Source organism: Pelodiscus sinensis, chromosome 25 (assembly GCF_052426305.1).
Source record: "Pelodiscus sinensis isolate ZL-2025 chromosome 25, ASM5242630v1, whole genome shotgun sequence".
Lineage (NCBI taxonomy): Eukaryota > Metazoa > Chordata > Testudines > Trionychidae > Pelodiscus > Pelodiscus sinensis.
In genome coordinates, this window is record NC_143076.1 from 1,633,035 (window position 1) to 1,639,034 (window position 6,000).

A 6,000-nucleotide genomic window follows, 5' to 3' on the forward strand; every position below is an offset into this window, starting at 1 on the left:
TATTCTGACTTCTGAGGATTATTCCGTTATTCTGACCAGTGGTCTGAGGAGCCAGGAGGTTTCCAGGCTGCAGCAGACAAGCCCACAGGCAAAGACACAGCGCAATCCCAGCCACTTCCTGCTCAGCCCAGCGGGGTCTCTGTGTGGCCCCCAGACCTTTTGTTTGCCATTGTCCAGACACAGGGGCCCAGATTCAGCAACACTAACAGGCCCCACAGCAGGGGGCTGGTTTGCTGCTTCACCCCACGGCCCAGCAACGAGCCCCCCAACTCCCTTTGTGCTCTGAGAACCCTGTTTCCTGAGACCCTCCACCCCTGCCTCAGACTCTGGTTGCTTGAGACCCCAGAGCCCTCCCTTGGGCTGCCTGGCATGTGGGGACTCAGGTCTAGTGGTGGATTTGCAGAGTCCCACAAGAGCTGCTGCCAGCGTGCGGATGTGCACGTCTGTCTGGGGTTACTGGGCACCGGCCTGATTGGGTGAGTCCCGGATTCTGTTCCTGCCATGATGGACATCCATCTGATTAACCCCCTTCACTTCCAGCCCTTCCTGAGAGTTGCTGCTTCCTTGACTAGAGTCCCTCCCCCTGTGCGTGTGGCTGGCAGGGGTTGCTAGATGGACCCATTCACATGTAGCTTTACTGAAACCCCCCTCGTTTCTGCCTTGAACCTCCCTATGCCCAAGGGGTGGTGCCCAATAGAACAGGACCTGTATGAAATGTGTCACTTTCACCCCTGGGAGCAGCTCAGCCATGCAAAGGGGCTGCCTGGGGCAGGACATTAGCCCTGGAGGGCAGGGGTGGGTGTGGCAGTGACATCACAAGGGCCTTTTGCAGCCCCTCAGCTTATTGGCTAATGGAGGTTGGGAGGTGATGACCTCACAGAGAGTCCATGACAATGGCCAGGTGGGACAGGCTGCAGGGCAGGGGCCATCTCAGAGCCCCTCTCCCCCCCCCCATGGCTTTGCTGCAGGGAGTCTCCATGAGAGTTGCCCTTGAGGCCTTTTTGGAGCCTTCTCCTTTCCCACGACTGACTGACCTAGAGGTCAGACATCCCTGTGGAGAAGGGAAGAGCCTCCAAGAAGACTGCCTCTAACGTGGAAGGGGAATTAGCTCAAGTGGTAGAGCGCTTGCTTAGCCTGCGAGAGGCAGTGGGATTGATATCTGTATTCTCCAGTGATAGGTGCAAGTCTCATTCTACTTTTTACTGGCAGAGCCACCCAGGGGGCTAAGAGGGTCCAGACCCTCCCCTCCCTCCCCGAATTCCTACTTGCTCTCCCCCAAAACCAGCCACGTTGGGGCAGAGAGCTGCTGGACACCAGCCCTCCTGGGCCAGGCAGTGGCTGGAGCACTGGAGGCAGGTTGCAGATGGGGCAGAATTAGCTCCATCTTCTCCCACCTGCTTGCAGGGCCGGCCCCTTTCCTGCTGCCCCTGGCTGGGAGCCAGGACTCAGGACCCTTTCCCAAAATATACGAATTCCGCCCCCCGCCTGCAATCCTCTGTTCTGCTCACACAGGAGCCACAATGATACTCACAGCACATGCCACAACTTAAGTGTGGTTGTATTATGCTTTAAAAAAGCGCCAGGATCTTTTTCAGGAGGATAAGGCAACATGCCACATTTATTGACCATACATAGATTAATCAATATTTATCATATGCATATAACACATCACACTCATGCACTCACACATACACACAAGCACACTCCGTCTTGTTGTTACCAAAAGCTTCTCCCCCTTACTGCACTGGCCAAGTGAGTTAGATGGGGGGGTGAGGGAGGTGGAACTGCACTTCTGCCCAACCGGATCAATGCTCCCATATTGACAAGACGAAAACCCAGGGTCCCTCTGCAAGACTCCTCATAAGAACATAAGAACGGCCGTACTTGGTCAGACCTAAGGTCCTTCTAGCCCAATAGCCTGTCTGCCGACAGTGGCCAGCACTGGTTCCCCAGAGAGGGTGGACCGAAGACAACGATCAAGCAATTTGTCTCCTGCCATCTCTCTCCAGCCTCTGACAAACAGAGGCCAGGGACACCATATCTATCCCCCGGCTAATAGCCTGTTATGGACCTAACCTCCATGAAATTATCTACCTTCTCTTTAAACTCTATTATAGTCCTAGCCTTCACAGCCTCCTCTGGCAAGGAGTTCCACAGGTTTACTACACGCTGTGTAAAGAAGAACTTTCTTTTATTAGTTTTAAACCTGCTACCCATTAATTTCATTTGGTGTCCTCTAGTTCTTCTATTTAGGGAACTAATAAATAACTTTTCTTTAGTGGCCCTCTCCACACCACTCATGATTTTATAGACCTCTATCATATCACCCCTCACTCTCCTCTTTTCTAAACTGAAAAGTCCCAGTCGCTTTAACCTCTCCTCATATGGGACCCGTTCCAAACCCCTCATCATTTTAGTTGCCCTTTTCTGAACCCTTTCCAAGGCCAAAATATCTTTTTTGAGGTGAGGAGACCACATCTGTACATAGTATTCAAGATGTGGGCGTACCATAGTTTTATACAGGGGCAGTAAGATATTCTGGGTCTTATTTTCTATCCCTTTCCTAATAATTCCTAGCATCCTATTTGCCTTTTTGACCACCGCTGCACACTGCATGGAAGTTTTCAGAGAACTGTCCATGATAACTCCAAGATCTCTTTCCTGATTTGTTGTAGCCAAATGAGCCCCCATCATACTGTACGTATGGTTGGGGTTATTTTTCCTGACGTGCATTACTTTACACTTATCCACTTGAAATTTCATTTGCCATTTTGTTGCCCAATCACTCAGTTTGGTGAGATCTTCTTGGAGTCCCTCACAGTCTGCTTCTGTCTTGACTATCCTAAACAGTTTTGTATCATCTGCAAACTTTACCACCTCACTGCTTACCCCTTTCTCCAGATCATTTATGAATAAGTTGAAAAGGATTGGTCCCAGGACTGACCCTTAGGGGACACCACTAGTTACCCCTTTCCAATCTGAAAATGTACCATTTATTCCTACCCTTTGTTTCCTGTCTTTTAACCAGTTCTCAATCCAAGACAGGACCTTCCCTCTTATCCCTCCTATTTATCCCTCTCATGCAGTCAATTAGTCATCACCTCGCCTTTCCTAATGCTGCTTCAGAGAGAGTTCTTCCATGGGCAGGCACTTGCTGCTTGACTCCCAAGGAGTCTGTATGTCCAGTCTTCTTAATGAGCTCACTGCACAGGTATTGTCTTGGGTCTGGCTTCCAGACCTTCGCCACCCTGGCAACTGCTGCTGGAGGTGCCCCCCTTTCATTCTCCATTCACACCTCATTCATTTCAACAGGGCAATAAAGGAAAGGAGAGAGCTCAAAAGACATTTTTTTCTTAAAAAGGAAAGTTTCTCTTAATACAAAGTTGTAGAAGAAATGTTACAGAGATTCTATAAGAACACGTAGAGATATATCTAAAAGGAGACGATCTTAATACAAAGTTACATGAGAGTGATAATATTACTGGGAATTATCCACAGTTGTCTGTATATGCAAATATATATGCAAATATCTTCTTTCACGTTGATGGGCATGAATACAAAGATTAAGGCAAGATTACACAACACACAGGCCCTATGTAAGTCAGTTCTGATGATGTTAATAAAATGCAATATTTTCCCCATTTCCAACCATATGACAGCACTTTTAATGAGCAAGGGCAGTCCAGGAATTTAACTATTAAAACACATCTCAGCAGATATTGGCTTCACAATGTTAACAAAGCAAACAAAACTGCCCATACGATATTTACTGAAATACAAGTAAACAACGTGGAGTTAAAGGCACTGGGGGGAGAGGTGGCCTGGCTAGAAAAGAAACCCAGGAATCCTGCTTCCCAGAATCGCTTCCTTTCCCCGCCCGCCCCACCAAACACCAGCTCCCACAATCCTCACAGGGCAGAGACTGGAAGCCCCAAATCTGACCAATACACCCACGGCCCACCCACAGGGAAGGAAAGACTTCAGAAGTTTGAACACCCAGTTCCTGGCTCTAACCCTCCCCTGGAGCCAGGCACCCCCCCAGACCTCTGCTCTAGCCTTTCCCTCCCACAGAATGAGGGGAATAAATCTAGCAGGGTGGAGGGTAAAGTCCTGAATCTCACTGGAGCCGCGGGTGTGTCCCTCCAGGCGCTGGGGCCTGTGTGCAGAGCGGCTGTGAACGGTACCAGCACATGGCTCCAAACATTCCATTGAAGGCACCTGAACTCTTTAGACTCTTTACTCCTTAGAAACCTCATGTTTTGAGGAGTAAGGGTTATTTTGAGGGAAGGATTTTCCCTCGGAATATCCCCGTTTTTTCTCTCGCAATAGCGCTATTTCGCAATAGTACTGGTCTGCAATTATGCAAATGAAACACGGGATATTTAAATCCCCACTTCATTTGCAACTTTGGATGTCTACATTTGCATTCCTCTCTCGAAGGCCTAATCAAGTGCAGACAGACCCTCAGTAACAGAATATTTATCTACATTGAAGTACAGGAGAAGGGGCACTTATGGCTGTTTCTGTGGTGTCGTGGCTTTCACGTTTGCTTAATGGGCAGAAAGTCACTGACTCAAAGCCAGGCAGAAACAAAAAATCTTCTCCTATTGTGGCTCCCTTTGGTACCCACGAGGCAGTTCCAGGGCCTGCCCCCAGTGCAGGGCGGTATGTGTGTGCTGATTGTCAGGAGCACAGAGGAGACAGCTGGGCAGGTTAGGCTGAGATGGGAGGAGGCAGCGTTGGGGTTGAGGCTCCTCAGTGGTACTTGGCAGAGATGAGGGCATTGCAGCCACATAACCCAAGGCCAATGGCAGCACCTCCAGCCTCTGGGACATCTGTAGCCTCTGCTGCAAGGGGACACAAAACCAGGTAAGGTTCCCCCCTGATGCTCAAATCCCCCAGCAGCCCCAGCTTGCTCCAACACCTTCCGTTCTCCCCACCCTCTCTCCTGGCCACACACGGCACTTCTTGGTGCGTCTCAAGCCAGGCCCTGCAAGGAGCCACCGGGGCAGGAACCAGCCCTTGGAGCTCGGCTTGCACCGGAACCGGCAGTTTCCCACCATGTCTCCCTTGAGAAGAGGCGACTTGTTCCCCTTCTTCTCACCTCACGTCTCCCTTGTCTCTGTTCCCTTCAAAGGTCTTCACTGCCTCAGGACCCGCCTCCTCAGGGCGCTGCCCCTCTGCCACTGGGCTGGGAGTGGAAGACCCCATAGTCTCTGCACTTGGGCTGAGAAGTCTCACTGGGACTCGTCTGTTGATGGGTTAGTCAGCCCGATGGCCAGCCGGATCCATTCCGTAGCGCTGCCCGAGAGGGAACTTTCCCAATCTCCACTGGTATTTCCTGGGGCTTTGTGTAGGGGATTGGGCTTGGCATCTTCTCTGCTGGAAATGCCTCTTCTTTGGAAAGCAGCTCCCAGGAGTTCATGGAACTTCTTCTTCTCAGCTTGGGACAAGGACAAGCAAGGGGCGACGGGACAGGGGTTTATGTGATGATGACAGGGGTGAAGAAAGCAAATAAGAAATTATTTTTTCGCCTACTTAAGAACCAGGGTGACAGAATGAAACTGGTAAATAACCAAGTTAAAAAAGAACCATTTTTGCACCCAGTGGAACTCCTTGCCAGAGGATGTTGTGAAGGTGAAATCTACAAGAAGGTCCAAAAAAGAACTGGATAATTTAATGCAGGAAAGGTCAATCAATGGCATTTCAACAGAATGGACAGGGCAGGTGTCCCTAGCTGATGTATATCTGAAGCTGGGAATGGAGGGATCACTTAATAACTGTCTGTCCTGAGGATTCCCTCGGGACAATGAAATTGGCTGCTGTTGTGAGACAGGATCCCGGGCTAGTTGGACAACTGGCATGGCCCAATCTGGCTGCTTTGCTGTTCTATTTGGCTGTTCTTGTCCCCTCTGGGCAAGGGAGAATGGACCCCCCCTCATCCTGAAGTGGACAGAAAATGGCCTGCGAAAGGCTAGTGTAGGTGACTTGTTTCATGTG